Source organism: Panthera leo, chromosome A2, assembly GCF_018350215.1.
Source record: "Panthera leo isolate Ple1 chromosome A2, P.leo_Ple1_pat1.1, whole genome shotgun sequence".
Taxonomy (NCBI): domain Eukaryota; kingdom Metazoa; phylum Chordata; class Mammalia; order Carnivora; family Felidae; genus Panthera; species Panthera leo.
The window spans coordinates 83874957-83894173 of record NC_056680.1 but is presented as its reverse complement, the minus strand read 5'-3'; the positions used below and the strand labels follow the sequence as shown (position 1 = coordinate 83894173).

The following is a 19217-nucleotide window of genomic DNA, read 5'->3' as shown; positions in this document are numbered from 1 at the left end:
ATGAGAAGAGAAATCATAACTTGTACCTGGGGCCAGGTTAGAAAATCTTAAAGATGGCCAGTGGACCCTGAGTAGAACTGACAGTGCTGTTTTTCTCTAGCTTTATCCAAAACTTGGCACACAGTGTAAAGACATCTCTGAGGCTGAATGCAGAAGCAAGCACATCTAAGTTTTGCATGCAGACTGGGGGGGGGGGGGAAGGGGGGGAGGGTGGAGGAAGAAGACTAAGAAATCAGTGGTATTAGGTGAAATAAATGAGGTCCATGGACTTGACCCACTTAGGGATAATCAGTGAAAGGTGAACACTGGAGTTAGAAAAGATTTAGACATAATTTTGAATAGATGAATAAAATCTAGCTATTGAGTGCTTACTACGTGTCAGGAACTGGGCAATGCTAATGATACCCGGTTGACAAATGACCTCTGCCTCCCTGAAGTTTATAGCCCAGCCCAAGAGCTGTCTCTAGGGAATAGCAAAGGTCTGTACCCAGTGCCCTGATCACTGTGCCTACCCTTACCACAGCATGTGTCCTCCTGCACTGTAATTGCCCCTCCACGTGTCTGCTTAGATCTAACTTTTGACCAAGCAGCTCTTAGAAGCATGAGGCAACTAGAGATGAGAGGTTTCTGTAAAAACTAGAGGTCATCCCCACTTCCCCTCCAAGAGACTGAGCTAAAATTTGGATTTGTGCCTGTTCCCCATTTCATATTGATTATTTCAACAAAAAGTAACCCTTAAGAACCTCTCTGACCTCAGCCGTAGCAATCTCTTACTCGACACATCCCAAAAGGCAAGGGAATTAAAAGCAAAAGTGAATTACTGGGACCTTATGAAGATAAAAAGCTTCTGCACAGCAAAGGAAACAACCAACAAAACTAAAAGGCAACCAACGGAATGGGAAAAGATATTTGCAAATGACATATCGGACAAAGGGCTAGTATCCAAAATCTATAAAGAGCTCACCAAACTCCACACCCGAAAAACAAATAACCCAGTGAAGAAATGGGCAGAAAACATGAATAGACACTTCTCTAAAGAAGACATCCGGATGGCCAACAGGCACATGAAAAGATGTCCAACGTCGCTCCTTATCAGGGAAATACAAATCAAAACCACACTCAGATATCACCTCACGCCAGTCAGAGTGGCCACAATGAACAAATCAGGAGACTATAGATGCTGGAGAGGATGTGGAGAAACGGGAACCCTCTTGCACTGTTGGTGGGAATGCAAATTGGTGCAGCCGCTCTGGAAAGCAGTGTGGAGGTTCCTCAGAAAATTAAAAATAGACCTACCCTATGACCCAGCAATAGCACTGCTAGGAATTGACCCAAGGGATACAGGAGTACTGATGCATAGGGGCACTTGTACCCCAATGTTTATAGCAGCACTCTCAACAATAGCCAAATTATGGAAAGAGCCTAAATGTCCATCAACTGATGAATGGATAAAGAAATTGTGGTTTATATACACAATGGAATACTACGTGGCAATGAGAAAGAATGAAATATGGCCTTTTGTAGCAACGTGGATGGAACTGGAGAGTGTGATGCTAAGTGAAATAAGCCATACAGAGAAAGACAGATACCGTATGTTTTCACTATTATGTGGATCCTGAGAAACTTAACAGAAACCCATGGGGGAGGGGAAGGAAAAAAAAAAAAAAAAGAGGTTAGAGTGGGAGAGAGCCAAACCATAAGAGACTGTTAAAAACTGAGAACAAACTGAGGGTTGATGGGGGGTGGGAGGGGAGGAGGGGGGTGATGGGTATTGAGGAGGGCACCTTTTGGGATGAGCACTGGGTGTTGTATGGAAACCAATTTGACAGTAAATTTTATATATTAAAAAAATAAATAAATAAATAAACATTAAAAAAAAAAGTAACCCTTAAGAGCTATTAAACCCTATTAAATAGGCTATTAAAGCTTAGGATGCACACTCAATTATGTTAGTGTATTCGGAAGGGGTTTCCATGTGCTTTATGTAAGTTACTCAGCATTTTAAATATGCCTTTTTCATTTGTAGGGGCAATGGCAAGAAGCTGAGAGCAGGCAGAGGAGGCAACTGTGCTCATCATCTTCCTTCTAATTCTGTAAAGGTAACAGTCACCTATTCAGCCTATCTTCTTCAGGAGATGGATGGTTCATTAAGTGGTTTGCTTGTATACATGGTGGGGAAAATGTCCACAAAATCATCCTACATCTTTATCATTTACTAACAGTTTTTTTTTTTTTAACTTTCATCAAAAGATTTCATTCCATATAAACAAAATTTAGAACAACCACCTGTAAAAAGATCCTGGATCCTTATAAACATTCAGCAAAAAATTGTTAATAATGTTCTCTAGAGCCTACAACACTGTCCTACACACAGTGAATGCTCATCCGTATGTATTTTAACAAATGCATCAATGAATAAGTGACTGTGAAAGATAGAGGACTCCATCAGGTATTCAAAATAGGTTTGCTGTTTTAGGGTTCGCTCTTAAGGCAAGAATATTTGTTGAAAAGATCCTGCTCACTTACTACAAATTTATGCCTTCTCTAAAAAGATCTTGTGCTTAGGGTCCATTCTATGGGACCACTGTAGTGAATAAACTAACTTTTATTATTTCATTTCTAAAGGTTCCTGGATTGAGATACAAAAAGGACACTCTACCCTGGCTCCTATTACATTTCAAAGAGTAATAATGAAATTCCAGAATAGAGCAAAATGAGCCTCTGCCTGCATTTCTATTACACTGTGTTCTTAATTTTTAAAACTATGACATGAATACTAATATCCTTTCCAATTTCCTAAAAATTAACATGGGAGAAATGTAACATTTATATTTGGAAGATTTAATGAGGGAAGCAAAATTAAGGGATGAAACTAGTAGTTCTTTTTAAAGCGCTGTTCTTATTCCACTTGTAAACTTCACAAGCATTCAAGGAAAAACAATGCTTTTCTATTTGGGGGCACTCTGGAGTCCTTGGTGAATGGAGCCAAGCTGCCTGCTATGCCCCTCAATAATGCTTGCCAACCTTCTGTCATTTCCTCTGTGAGATGACAGTGTTTGTGTGACAAAGGTCTCTAGGTATATTTCAAAACATTTTACACAACAGCGTACCAACAAACACCTTAAAAGTGTTAATCATTTTCCACACAGCTAAATTTGTCAGAAGACACAAAACAAAATCCATCTTACCAATCTTCAAAAAGAAATGGCTGGGAAGTTCACTGGGGAGCCAGTGGCATACTCAAAGCCTTTTGTAAAAGTTTAGTGTCTTAGTCAATTTCTGCCCTTTGATACAACACAGCAAACAGTAAGACTAATTATTTACTAAACTAGGTTTCTTTTTATATTCTCTGTGCAGTTGTGCTAGTTTTAGACAGTTTCATTTTCCTGATGAACAACAGTTCATTGTTTGTCATGGAGAGAATCACTCTTAACCTGGAATTATTTAGGATTCCAGGACCCTGATAAAAACACAGTGTCCCTCCTCCACCTGCGATAGCTCCCCGTTCCTCACTGCCCACCACTCCTTTGAAGCTGTACTGAAGCTATAGTAAAGCGGTGATGCGCTTTGCAGTTTTCATCAGAAGAGCAATAAAAAACAACCAACCATGGGGTGCCTGGGTGGCTCAGTCAGTTAAGCGTCAGACTTGGGCTCAGGTCATGATCTCACAGTCCGTGAGTTTGAGCCCTGCGTGGGGCTCTGTGCTGACAGCTCAGAGCCTGGGTCCTGCTTCGGATTCTGTGTCTCCCTCTCTGTCTGACCCTCCCCAGTTCATGCTCTGATTCTGTCTCAAAAATAAATAAACGTTAAAAAATTTTTAAAGAAAACTATCAATAAAAAAATTTTTCCCTTTTCATACATTTTAAAGCATTTTTTTTAATTTCAGAAATCTGTGAAATTTAGCTAACAAAAACTAAGAAGATTAAATTCCTTAATGAGTGATCTTAATTAGCAGTCGGTGCCAAAAGCAAAATTAGCCAGTCACATTAACATCAGTAGATTGTGTATTTCTTCACTCTAAAAAAACAAAACAAAACATATTTTTCCATTTGATTGGCCTACTCTGCAGTCTTACATGGTCTTTGCCACTGATTTGTTAGCCACTGGAAAGCTTTTTTTTGTTTGTTTCCTCCTTTTTTTTGCCTGACAATGATTCTTCTGAGGTCAAGAGCTTACCTTTTCCCAGGTGAAAATTGTTTTATTATCCTCAGTTGTTTGCTTTCTTCCTTAAACTCTCAGAACAGTTAGCTTCAAAGTTGTCATTGTCTTTTACAAAGGGATCTGATTCCAAATAATTAGTGTTTGTGTTGTACATCATTTGAAAATATTTCTCCTTCCCTTGCCAAGATTACAGGAGTCTCATGTATTGCCTCACAAATCCCACTTTCATTATTTAGTCAGGTATACCTGAGAAAAACACAGGCTGCCTTTTCCTTTTCACCTGATCCGCATCCCATCTAAGTTCTGGGCTCTCACACAGGAAGGGAACAGGAAGTTGACACTTTTGTAAGTATCAGTGCAGAATGCTTTCCCCAGAATTCAGCACAGCTTCAAGCAACCATTTCTTCAAAGAATACAAGGAAATGATCTTCTTTAAAAGGTAAAGAATTCTACCCAGTTCATTTTGAGACTTTGCAAAATAATGTGGGGAGTCACAGGTTACTGATTTTAATCAGCATCTGGTTTTGTCTCTAAATGAGTATGTCGCTAAGTTTCCTTTCTGCATAAGTTACTCCTCTATCATTCTTTGCAGTGTTTTTTGGCCTTATATAGCCATACTATGAAACACACCGTGTAACAAAGTTCTGCTATGTGACAAAACCCCCTCCCTCCAAAGTAAGATATCCAGTGCCCACAGTCACTACAGTTTGTATGACCACTAATGATCAATATGTTTATATATGGAAAGATTATTTTCTTCTTTCCTTCTAAGAGTCAGTTTGTTTAGAGGATTGGGTATGTTAAATCAGTTCTTAAATATAGTTGTTAGTCATGACAATGTGCCAAAAAACATTTTCAGAATATCATGAACAAAGATCCTTCAACTTCTAGTCTCAGTTAAAATAAAGTTTTTCCAATTTGGAAGAGAAAAATTTAATTGGGCTTTAGAGTGTCCTTTTCAAAAAGATATTTTAAAAATGCTATAAGAAGGCAAATAGCAATTTAAATAAAAACTCAGTCTAGATAAGGACAAGCCATATCAACTTAGAGAATCTGAGGGAATAAGATTGCCAGTAATATTATACTTTTGATAAGAATTCTACATTTTCTGATACTTTTGAAATAAAAGCCAGGAAAATGTGCAAATGGGAATTTCATAGGATGAATTTAGACACTAGTGGAAATGTTAAATTTAAGTGTCAAGAGTCTATTTCATCTATTTCATTGAAAGCTTACAAATGTTAAAAGAAGCATCATAGATGAAATTATTCCAACAGATAATATTTATCATCCTAAACAGCTAAAAATAATAATTATTAATATCTGCCAGATGATAACCCATCAACAAGAAAGACCTTAACAGTCAGACCCCTAAACAAAAGTGATTTTGCTCACCAACTTCTAGGGGAGCTGGCTTGTCTCGATGTAGGATCTGAAGTCAGCTTCAGAGAGACTGTGGTAGGAGGAGACGCAGAAAATAAACACATGATTTCCACAGCGCAGCAGCTGAGAACTCAAAAATGAGGCACGGGGTCTTGGCCATTCATCTGTCTTTAAGGTTATCCTGACATCTGAAAGCCATTGACAGCCTGAGCCTTCCAGCACTTCAGGCGCATGCCTGACACAAGATAAATATAGAGCCCAGACACCTGAGCCAGACGGAAGGAACATTAGCTTGAAAAATCTCATTCATTTTGTGCCTCAGTTGAGGAAAATAAAACCATTAATCCTTTTCCTGTTAAAACCTGTTATACCCCTTAAAAAAATAGCTTCAGTGCTTATGAAACATGAGGATTCAAATAATCATTAATAATCAATTCACTTCTCTCCATAATTACCATCTGTGGGATAGTATAGAGACAGGCTCAAATTCTCCTTTCCTGGTGAAGTATAAAAGAAGCATGACAGTGAACATTAAGAATTATTTTCTCAGTTTATTTTTTTAAAGGATCTTTGGCAGGTGAGTCCTTAAATGTGAGCATCTATTTGGTAAACTTTCTAGTATCTTTTCTCTTATATCCTGCAGGTAGTGATTTGGTCCTTTTATTGTTTGCCTCAATTATGGAGCCAGAAAGTGTCATCCATTGCCAGGTGCTTTGGTTTAAGTTAAACTTTTGGTATAGTTGTATAATGTAGCTAATTTAAATTGAATTTTGCTTAGTAGTCTTTGTAAACGTATAAATGAGGTTACCTTCAGCCTGAGAAGCTATGATTAAAATTCTTACTCTGAAGATATAATGGCAAGATTTCTAACAATAAATCACTCTCTGGGACTCATAATTTAAGGATCTCTAATTCTATATTTGAACAAATCAAACAGAGGAACTAGGAAAGCCATACTGCTCCCCTGAGATTTTGAGGTATTAAATGTTTTAACCAATAGTATGTTTTACTGAACGGCATTAAAGAAAAATAATGGATTTTGGGTTACCACTTTCTAAATGAAGCTGATCTGTATCTAGTGGTACCGACCATCCCAGAAGGGAGAATGATTATTTTTTCAATTTACCAAAACTAGTGTTTTTGTATTTTAATAATAGGTCCCATGTATTGAGAACTGTCCATGTTCTTAGCACTTTGCTAAGTAGATATCGTATCATTTCATTCTCTTTTCCTAATCCAAAAGTATCGTTTCAAATCAAGTTAATATTTTTATGTCCCATTTTACAGAATAGAAAACTAGAACTTAAATGGTAGATTTTGACAATGGCTGCTAATAAGTGGTTCATATAAGAGTCTAACTCATAGGATTTTGACTGAAAGTACGTTGTTTTCCCATCATACAATACAGTTTCAGGTTAAAAATGAGTGTCATCCATACTTTATCTGTATCAGATTACCCATCCTGTGAGTAATTCCAAGGCTTCTTTCTTTATTTAAGACAAAGTTAGGGAAAATACAGAAATGTTCCCTGTGGAGTATTGCTATGATACCAGGAAATCCCCAGAAGCATTATGTTTCCAGCACAAGGAAAATATAGATCTGTAAGGCATGACTCTAGCCAGAAATATTTCTCATCTCTTGCATTTCTCTTTTTTGACAACTCGTCCTCATTAATTTTTTTAAGTTTATTTATTTTTGAGAGAGAGAGAGAGAGAGAGAGAGCAGGAGAGGGGAGGGGGAAGGAGACAGAGAATCCTAAGTAGGCTCCACACTGAGAATGTGGAGCCCAAAGCTGTGCTTGAACCCATGAAACCATGAGTTCATGACCTGAAATCAAGAGTTGGATGCTTAACTGACTGAGCCACCCAGATGTCCCATGTCCTCTTGATTTTGTGTGAGCAGAGTTTGACCTTCCAGAGCTGATGGCCATTTCTCATACATTTCTCAGACATACGTTTCTCATACATGTCTCATACATTTCTCAGACATAATAGCACGTCTGGCAGTTAGAGATTGGATGACCAGCATAGAGGAGGGATATCCATGTGGCAGAGTCAGCTGGTAAGGTCAGGTAGCCAATACCAGGGAAATTTTGCATGAGAAAGTGAGGGGGTCACATTCTCAACTATCATAAAATGTGACCCTGTTCATTGAAAAAAGTATTGTTCTATGTGTGCAAAGCATTTTTCCGTGAAACTAAAAGCTTATTAATAAAATATCTTATCAAAGAACTGAGAAGACAAATCAGTGAACTCAGAATCACACATATTTTCTACGAATCACAATGAATATCAGAATGCCTTCAACATTCTAAGCACCATCATCTTGAAATATGGATTATGTCCTATAAATAAGAATAAGAAAGTCTGAGCTTCCTTTCTATGAATTATATATTCATTGTTATTCAATTGTTCACTCCCTGCTAGACACCAACTTATGAGTAGTGGTGAGGGAAAGGAAGGAATAGTAGTGGAGTGAACTAAAAAAAAATGACCCTGGCTCTGGGATAATGAAGAAGGACAAGATCTCTGACCCCTTCATCCAGAGAATCATCAGGAATTTTCTTAACCAGCTATCTTCAAAATTAAACATTTCGTCACAGAATGTCAAAACCAAGACTTTCTTTTCCTCCCAAATCAGTTGCTTTTCAAGTGTGGATGAACCGAAATTTTTATTTATGTTTTTATTTTTGTTTTTTTAATATGAAATTTATTGTCAAATTGGTTTCCATACAACACCCAGTGCTCATCCCAACAGGTGCCCTCCTCAATGCGCATCACCCACTTTCCCCTCCCTCCCACCCCCCATCAACCCTCAGTTTATTCTCAGTTTTTAAGAGTCTCTTATGGTTTGGCTCCCTCCCTCTGTAATTTTTTTTTCTTCCCCTCCCCCATGGTCTTCTGTTAAGTTTATCACGATCCACATAAGAGTGAAAACATATGGTATTGGTCTTTCTCTGTATGAGTTATTTCACTTAGCATAACACTCTCCAGTTCCATCCACGTTGCTACAAAAGGCCATATTTCATTCTTTCTCGTTGCCAAGTAGTATTCCATTGTGTATATAAACCACAATTTCTTTATCCATTCATCAGTTGATGGACATTTAGGCTCTTTCCATAATTTGGCTATTGTTGAAAGTACTGCTATAAACATTGGGGTACAAGTGCCCCTATGCATCAGCACTCCTGTATCCCTTGGGTGAATTCCTAGCAGTGCTATTGCTGGGTCATAGGGTAGTTGTATTCTTAACTTTGGGGGGAACCTCCACACTGCTTTCCAGAGTTGCTGCACCAGTTTACATTCCCTCCAACAGTGCAAGAGGGTTCCCGTTTCTCCACTTCCTCTCCAGTATCTATAGTCTCCAGAATTGGACCCACAAAAGGATGGCCAACTAATCTTTGACAAAGCAGGAAAGAATATCCAATGGAAAAAAGATAGTCTCTTTAACAAACAGTGCTGGGAGAACTGGATAGTAATATGCAGAAGAATGAAATTAGACCACTTTCTTACACCAATCACAAAAATAACCCAAAATGGATAAAGAACCTGAATGTGAGACAGGAAACCATCAAAACCTTAGAGGAGAAAGCAGGAAAACACCTCTCTGACTTAAGCCACAGCAACTTCTTACTTGACACATCTCCAAAGGCAAGGGAATTAAAAGCAAAAATGAACTATTAGAACCTCATGAAGATAAAAAGCTTCTGCACTGCAAAGGAAACAGTCAACAAAACTAAAAGGCAACCAACAGAATGGGAAAAGATATTTGCAAATGACATATCAGACAAAGGGCTAATATCCAAAATCTATAAAGAACTCACCAAACTCCATACCCAAAAAACAAATAATCCAGTGAAGAAATGGGCAGAAGACATGAATAGACACTTCTCTAAAGAAGACATCCAGGCACAAGAAAAGATGCTCAATGTTGCTCCTCATCAGGGAAATACAAATCAAAACCACACTGAGGTATCACCTCACACCAGAGTGGCTATAATGAACAAATCATGAACCTAAATTTTTAAATCAGACAAAACCAAAACCTCTTCTGATTTTGGTTGCATGCTACATGGCAGAACTTTAAGGCATTAGGGGCGCCTGGGTGGTGCAGTTGGTTAAGCGTCCGACTTCAGCTCAGGTCACTATCTCGCGGTCCGTGAGTTCGAGCCCCGCGTCGGGCTCTGGGCTGATGGCTCAGAGCCTGGAGCCTGCTTCCGATTCTGTGTCTCCTTCTCTCTCTCTCCCCCCCCCCCCTTCATGTTCTGTCTCTCTCTGTCTCAAAAATAAATAAAAACGTTAAAAAAAATTAAAAAAAAAGAACTTTAAGGCATTAAAGTTGAACCCATAATCCTGCTGTTAATAGCAGCTGTTAACAGCTGTTGATACTGTTCCCTGCAAGATGTTATTATGGAATTTCCCATTTCTTTGTGAAAATCTTTTCTCCAAACAAGCAGTTCATCTCAAAATAAGATATGCAAAGCATCATCAATACAGTGGCATTAAGAGTAATCATATTTTCTCTCCCTCTCAACAACTCCCAATCATATGTCTCTGATGCCTCTGGGTGCTATTCTTCCAGATATCTTTCTTCTCTATCCAACCAGCATCATCCAGTGGGCTTCATCAAGTATTAATAACAGTACTGACTTCATCCTTAAGCATGCCATGCTGAGTATGTTTAGGACTTTTAAATTAATAATATGCTTGAAAAAAATTCTCTTCAGAGAAACTCAAATTTTAAATCAAAGATTTGTCCCTTATTTCATATTTCTGTCCATTGTGTAAGAGTTAACAGTAAAGCGTTTTTGAATCCCTGGCTCTGTAACATAATAGGGAAAGAACAGTTTGTGGCCTTGTTGGGGAAAATTGGCATAAACCGCCGTACACACTTGAAAACAATGAAAATATAACACATTAACCTTGCTAACTTGTTTTTAGGAAAAACGTATTTGGAAAACGCCCTTGGATTATTATCAGCTTACTTAATGTGTATTTTCAGGTTCTGAAAGACATTTTGGGGCTCATTTGTAACTGATTCTATTAGCAGACTCTTCTTACCAGAGTTTTGTTTGTCTGTTTGCTTTCCCATGTTAGCATGTAATGAATAATTTCACTCAAAGACCTTCTCCATAAGGAGCATTTACCTGCAGGAAAGCTGTGAAAAGACTTCACAGTAAACTTCTCTTGCTCTCCTCAAATCTATATGTGTGTGAGATGCTTTTATTCTGAACATCAGCTTAGGGTAAAGATTTTCTTACCATTTATTCTCGAAACCGACTTTAGGAGAGAATTCTAGCTCTGTTATTCAAAAGTAATGAGGATCAATCATAATTTATACTATTAAAAATAATCTAACAGAGTGGTTTTCTTTGCTTTTTTTTTAAGTCTTTGAAGCTTCAAATTATTGCTAAATTTCATAGCCTTATTTTTATCTCCCTTCCAATGTCATCTGCATTAATTATAAAAGTTTTATCAAGAATTTACATGAAATATTATAGCCCCAACGCAGCATTCTTCCTGTTTAAGTTGGATTGGTCATCATTTAATCATTTGTTAATTCAACAGCAAGATATATTGAAATTTTGTTGATGTATACAGGATTGTGCTTCTCCTTTGGGGGAAAATGGCTAATTAAGAGCCAAGCTTTGGGCTCTCAAGTATCTTATTGTTTAGTGAAGGAAAACAAGCACGATTTAACAAATCATAATGCATTATCATAAACTGTGATAAATAATCAAAGTGTCATTGTGATAAGCTAAACTGAACAGAGAGGTTTCTCTAATATACATATATATGTATATATTATATATATATATATGTATGATCATATATATGTGTGTATATAAATTGTAAGCATTTGTTTATATATAGATATGGATATATATCTATATACAGATATATACATATTATTTCAGAAAGTGTGTGTGTGTGTGTGTGTGTGTATAATTTATCAGGGAAGCTCTGACCTCTCAGCTTTATCTTATCACAATGTAACATCCCTTCTCAATTTATTCCAGTTTACTTCAGTTTATGGTTATATATTAGGATTTCTTAAATAATGCCTGACTTTTTTCACTAAACAATACTTGGGAGCACAAACTTTGGCTTTTTATTTATCACTGAGCTCAAATGTATATAGATATACATCACATACATACAGACACACACTAATTTCTAAGAGTGAGTATAGATTTTAAGAAGCAGCAGATTAGGGAACCATTCAGAGGTAAGAAGCCAGCAACTGTAAGCAGCCTGCCATGGACAGGAAAGAAGAAGGACAATGTGGCTGGATGAGCGAGGATAGGGAAAAGCAAAAGGAGATGATGCAGAGGGGTTAGGAAAGAGCCAGATATCATAGATATTTGCAGGGATTTACCCCAAGAACAATGGGAAGACTTTGAAGAATTTCAAGAGAGATACATGATTGAATCGCAATTACATTTAAAAACAAATTCTGATAGCATCATGGCTGCTGGGATTGAAGAGAGGTAGGAATGGATGTGGGAAAACTAGTTAGGGAGTTATTACTGACTTGAATGGTCACATGACCAAAAATGGATGTAGGAAAAATGGAGGAAAATATCCACATAGATTTAAAAAAATATTTGGAAGGTATAATCAACAGATTTTGGTGATGGTAGTAGTTGTGGTGTATGAAGAAAGGGGCAGAATAATTCATTGAGAAAGTCTTTAAAGTGAAGCTATTCCAAAAATCATTCTGCACCCTATCATGAACACTTACTCTACAGATAACGTGAGAATACATCTAGCTCAGTGATTGGCCCAGAGCTAATGCTGAAATAAGATTTTTTGAATTAAAGATAGTATAAATGAAGAGATCAATCAGTGGAATTAAGTACAATGTGAGCAGGAGTGAATGGTTATATTGTAACATCATCTATCTTTTTTTTGTTTGTTTAGGTTATCCTAGGAAGTTTTCCCAAAGCTATGACAGGAAGTGTCACAAGACACAAAGTGACACTTTAGAGACTAGAAGTTCATGGGATTGTTAGTTCTAACAGAAGAGGAACCAAAAGCCCCTGAAAGAATCCAGTACTAAAAGGAAATTTAAAGTGACTAGGGAAACTGTGCAAGTGTCTTGCATACATGTGGCTATGTCTGTAGAGCTTGTAATCTAATGGAAACTTGGGTCCCCCTGGACCAAGAGCAAATATTATCCACAGAACATAAAGTCCTTCTTCCAGCACAACAAAACAACAGGCTGGTAGCCAATTATGGTTAGCAGCTAAGCAGATGTCCCATCGGTTTTTAAAACCAGACAGAGCCTTGGTAGCTATAATTATTACTTCCATGTTGTAGCACTTTCTGTTTGTAGTATTTTGTTTTGATGTTATCACATAATAATCAGCTAATAATCAAGCAGCCTTTAGTACTTTTTTGGTGAGCAATTGTACAAAGCAGTGTCTAGTACACTGTAGTGGAATCCTCTTTAAGAGAAATGGGAGGATTAAATAAGACTATCCTGAGTCAGTCAGAAGGTTCTGACAAAGTTCTGGAATTAAGACCGCTACTCTTCAGATCACAGTTCACATGATTCTTTTTTTTTTTTTTTTTCTGTGTCTTTTTTTTTTTTCATGTAAAGATCTGATACCCAGTTTCTTAACTGTCCTTTTCCTGTCCATTTTTGGATTGCCCTTGCTCTGTCTGCATTCTCATTGTAGGCATCTAAGAAGGTCTAGGCCTATCCCTATTCTTTTCCTCCTGTATCTTCTCTTCCTTGGCAACTCTATGAGCTTGATTTAGCACCTTTCCAGTTAATCCCCAAATCTATTTTTTACCCCAAACTTCTATCTTAATAGTAAGTTTAGTTAGCATTTTGAGAATTCTCTATATACTAGTACAGTGACTGTATTATGTCATGTATTTTTTTAAAAAACTTTGAAGATAAAACTAATATTTACCATTTAACAAGTTGAAATGGAAGTTTAGTAACGTTAAGTTACCTGCTTCATGGTTAGAGTGCTCCAGGTAGCCAGATTTTAGTTCCTCTCTCCATAGATTCAAATCTTGAGCTGAGAGATACTGTTCTGTAATTGACCCACAGTGATATAATACTCTTGCATTTCTGTGGACATTTCTACCCTGCTGCCCTAAACATACGTCTCCACGTCCCTATCTCTGAGACTGTGCCCCCAGTCTCTGCACTTATATCATTGTGCTTCCTGTCACTCAGCCTGAAACTGCTGCCCATGCACCCCATCATCTTCCAGTTCCTAACAATTCTAACTTCACCATGTATCTTCCGTTTGTCTCCTGTGTTCTATTTAACTCCTGTGTGCCTCTACCCAAGTCAGGTTTCTATTCCAACCTACCTTGACTATTGCCATGGTCTCCCAATTGACTTTCTTGCATGCAGAATTACTCCTCTCTCATTTATCCTTCCTACTGCTTATAGATTAATCTTCTAAAAACAAATTAGATTTTATGACTTATTTATTTACAATAAAACATTAATTGTACCCAATGCCCAGAGAATGGACTTTAACCTCTTTAGACCACCATTGAAGGCTCTCAACTATCATTTCTATTCCTGCATGAAGTCTGTCCTTCAGGGAAATGGTCTCTGCATTCTCACCTTGCATTTCCCACTGCTTCAGGTATTTCCTCTACAATTTTTGATGTTCTACTTAAATGTTACTCTTCAAAATCAATGAATCCTTTAACATGGTGTGTATACTGGAAGCCTTAAAAAACATAACATGCTCAATTTCCATCCCAGACAAATTAAATCAGAATTAATGGATACTCCCATGTTTAAAAATTACTGTTAATGCTGCTATTAGCCCATATGGTTACTTTGTGCAAATAAAAGGAACCACTTCTTCAAGACACTCCGCTGCACTCTGCAAGAAAAGTGCCATATCATATATATATATATATATATATATATATATATATATATATATATATATATATATTTAAATTTATTTATATTTCTTATACCATAATATTTATATTTATATATAATTTATCACACATACGGTGTAAACGGTGCCCCTTAGTATTGTTCAGTGTACAATAAGCATTACTGTATGTAGCTGCCCACAGTAGTCCTGCTTCAAAATTCAATGAAAGCCTCTCCCTTCTGTCATGTCTTCATCAATTCCCGTTGGCATAAGCTTTTCCTATATTGACCTCCCATAGTATTATATGTGACCCTTTACTTCCCTGTAAACTTAAATCTTATTTTATCATACTTAGCATACATATTTAATCTCTTTGATGTATGTCAGTTATTTCAATCAGTCACCCTACAATGGCCTGTAAGTGATAAGTAAAAGGAAAAGTCTCCCATTTCTCACATTAAATCAAAAGCTATGAATGATTAGGCTTGGTTAGAAAGTCACATCAAAAGTTAAGATAGGCCAAAAGCTAGTACTCTTGTACCAAACAGCCAAGTTGTGAATGCAAAGGAAAAGTCTTGAAGGACATTAAAAGCGCTATCCCATGAACACATGGATAAGAAAATGAAAAGCTTACTACTGATGTAAAGTTATAGTGACTTGAGTAGAAGATCAACCAACCATAACATTCCCTTAAGCCAAAGCCTAATCCAGAGCAATGCTCTAACTCTCTTTAATTTTATGAAGGTTGTGGAAGCTGCAGAAGAAAAGTTTGAAGCTAGCAGAAGTTGGCTTATGATGTGTAAGGAAAGAAGCCATCTGCATATAACAAAAGTGAAAGGTGAATCAGCAAGTGCTGATGTTGAAGCTGCAGCATGTTTTCCAGAAGATCAAGCTAAAATAATTAAGGTTGGTACACTAAACAACGGATTTTTAAGAGAGACAAAACAACCTCATATTAGAAAAACATGCCAGATAGGACTTTCATAGCCAGAGAGAAGTCAGTGCCTGGCTTCAAAGCTTCAAAGGACAGGGGCACCTGGGGAGCTAGGTCACTTAAGTATCCAACTCTTGGTTTTGGCTCAGGTCATGATCTCTCAGTTCATGAGTTTGAGCCCTGTGTCGGGCTTTGTGCTGACAGTGAGGAGCCTGCTTGGGATTCTCTCTCTCTCCTTCTCTCTGTTCCCCTCCTTCACCCTTTCTCTCTCTCTCTCAAAATAAATAAACTCTAAAAAAGACTTTAAAAAGCTTCAAAGGACAGAGGCTGACTCTCTTGTTAAAGCCTAATGCAGTGGGTGGCTTTAAGTTAAAGCCAATGTTCATTGACCATTCTGAAAATCCTAGGGTCTTTAAGCATTATGCTGTATGTACTCTTCCTGTGCTCTATCAGTGGAACAACAAAGCCTGGATGACAGCACATCTATTGACGTGGTTTACTGAATATTTGCAGCCCACTCTTGAGACATACTACTCAGGAAAAAAAAAAAAGATTGCTTTCAAAATACTACTGCTCTTTGACAAGAGCGCTAATGAAGGTGGACAAGGAGATTAATGTTGTTTTCATGCCTGCTAACACAATATCCATTCTGCAGTCCAAAGATTGGTGAGCAATCTTGACATTCAAGTCTTATTGAAGAAATATACTTTGTAAAGCTATGGCTGCTGTAAATAGTGATTTCTTGATGGATCTGGGCAAGATAAATTGAGAACCTTCTATACAGAATTCACCATTCTAGATGCCATGAAGAACATTCATGACTCATGGGAAGAGACCAAAATATCAACTTCAACAGAAATTTGGAAAGAAATTGACTCCGACCCTCATAGATGACTTTGAGGGGTCAAGATTTCAGTGGAAAAAGTAACTACAGATGGGGTGCAAATAGCACGAGAACTAGAAACGGAGCCTGAAGATGTGACTGAATGGCTGTGATCTCATGACAAAAGTTGAACAGACGAGGAGCTGCTTCTCATGTATGAGGAAAGAAAGTGGTCTCTTGAGATGGGATATACTCCTGGTGAAAATGCTATAAAGATTATTAAAATGACCAAAGAGGAGTTAGAATATTACAGAAACTTAGTGGATAAACCAGTGGCAGAGTTTGAGAGGACTGAAAGAAATTCTACTGTGGGTCAAATGTCAAATGCTATCACACAGCGTCACATGCTACAGAGAAATCATTCATGAAAGGAAGAGGAAAACAATGCAACAAACTTCATAGTCTTATTTTAGGAAATTGCCATAGTCACCCGCTTCATCAACGACCACCACCCTGATCAGTCAGAAGCCATCAACATCGAGAGAAAAACCTCCACCAGCAAAAAGGGTACTACTTGCTGAAACCTCAGATGATAGTTAACGTTTTTTAGCCATAAACCATTTTAAATTAAAGCATGTACATTGGGGTTTTTTAGATGTAATGCTATTGCACTCTTCATAAACTATAGTATATGTGAACATACCTTTCATAGGCACTAGAAGTAAAAAAAAATCATTTGACTCACTTTATTGTGATATTTGCTGGTGTGGTGGCCTAGAACCAAACCCACGACATCTCTGTACCAAGTTAAGATCATAATTACTGGTCATGCCCATGATTCAATTGTTATCTATATAGTCAACATGTAGCCAGACATCAGTTGTAACAATAAAGGTACAAGGAAAAGAGATTTCCTATTTATCAAACTTGTAACACTTTGGCATAAAGCCTAAAGACTTAATAATAATATTATGTAACAAGGTGTTTTTTATATTTTTGTATGAAAGTTCAAATAATAATTTTATAGTTACATAATGTGTTACAATAGTCTCTGTTACAAGATTATAAAGAAAACCTGTATGTTTGCTGATCATACTTTATTATTTATTTAGACACTGTTGTCATAGATTCCTGCAAGAAGTAAGCTATGTTAACTGATTTTAACCTTGGCCTTTTCATTTGTAGTTATGAATACATTCAAAATACACAACACTAATAGCAGCTTTCTAGTCTTCATTTCATGCCATAATTTTTATCGTTGATTGGAGTTTTTAGTTTATTTGTCTCTAGCAGCTATATGTTTTGTTTTTGCCTTTTCAAGCACCGATAAGCAGATTGACTAAATTATACACAGTATTCAAAGCATACTATTGTCTCTGATCACTAATGGTGGTTAAAATGGCATAATGAAGCAGTGATCATTGTGCCTTAATATAGGCTACTTCAAATCCTATTTAAAAGTGCACAAACTTACTACTAGGTATTTATCTAAGGGATACAGGTGTGCTGTTTCAAATAGGCACATGCACCCTAATGTTTATAGCAACGCTATTGACAATAGCCAAAGTATGGAAAAAGACCAAATGTCCATCAGATGGATGAATGGATAAAAAAGATGTGGGGCGCGTGCGCACACACACACACACACACACACACACACACTCACACAATGGAGTATTAGTCAGCAATCAAAAAGAATGAAATCTCAGGGCGTGTGGGTAGCTCAGTCAGTTGAGCATCTGACTTCGTCTCAGGTCATGATCTCGTGGTCCATGAGTTTGAGCCCTGCATTGGGTTCTGTGCTGACAGTTCAGAGCCTGGAGCCTGCTTCACATTCTGTGTCTCCCTCTTTTACTGCCCCTCCCCCGCTCATGCTCTGTCTCTGCTCTCTCTCTCAAAAATGAATAAACATTAAAAAATTTTTTAAAAAAAGAATGAAATCTTGCCATTTGCAACTACATGGATGGAACTAGAGTGTATTATGCTAAGTGAAATTAGTCAGAGAAAGACAAATATCATATGACTTCAACCATAGGAGGAATTTAAGATACAAAACAGATAAACATAAGGGAAGGGAAGCAAAAATAACATAAAAACAAGGAGAGGGACAAAACATAAGAGACTATTAAATACAGAGAACAAACTGAAGTTTTTTTCTGGAGGGGTTGTGGGTGGGGGGATGGGCTAAATGGGTAAGGGGCATTAGGGAGGACACTTGTTGGAATGAGCATTGGGTATTATACATAGGGGATGAATCACTGGAATCTACTCCTGAAATCATTATAGAACTTGGATGTAAATTTAAAAATAAATTTAAAAAAAACCTAAGTGAAAAAAAGGGCACAAACTTAAATGGGAAATTTTAAGAAAAGGCTGTCGATTTGTTTCATGTCTATTAGCAGTAAAGGGTCAGATAAAATACAAAGGCCAAGGCATAGAAGACTAGCTGGGTCATATCTGAGCAAAGGTCAAAGGTCTGAAAATAGTATAGATTTGCCTATCTGTGCAATCGTGGAAACTTTCTTTTTACTGATCCCACCATTACTGTTAACATATTCATTTCTATGACTGCTCATTCAGCAGTGCATTTGATATGAGTCACTACCATGGTTTTTAACCTTGGATCCTTGCAACCTATCCACGGGTGACTTTTTGTTCTGAGATTGTGGAACCTGAGAATGTATATATGTATGTATGTTTATTTATTTATTTATTTATTTATTTATTTTTATATTCATATTCATATTTACATTTAAATTTTTAATTCCTGTAGAGTTAACATACAGTGCTATCTTATTTTCATGTGTACAATATAAAATTCAACAATTGTATTCATTATCCTGTACTTATCGTGATAGAGGATATTTTTTCTTTAATGTTCCCGTAAATATTTCAAGAGCAGCCACAGGGAGTGACAAACACACTCAACGGGGTGCCTGCCATGCATTTTGCAATGAAGGAAGATTGTAGAAATTGTACATTGTTAAGTGATGTGCTTAAGGTATGTGTCACACACGTGCCAATAGAATAGGCAGATGCCAATACAC

General features: G+C 37.2%; 1 pseudogene; it reads left to right on the top strand.

The window, feature by feature from the left end:
• LOC122213157 overlaps window positions 1-17490 on the top strand; it is a 30443-nt pseudogene extending 12953 nt beyond the window's left edge.
• The last annotated feature ends 1727 nt before the right edge of the window (window positions 17491-19217 follow it).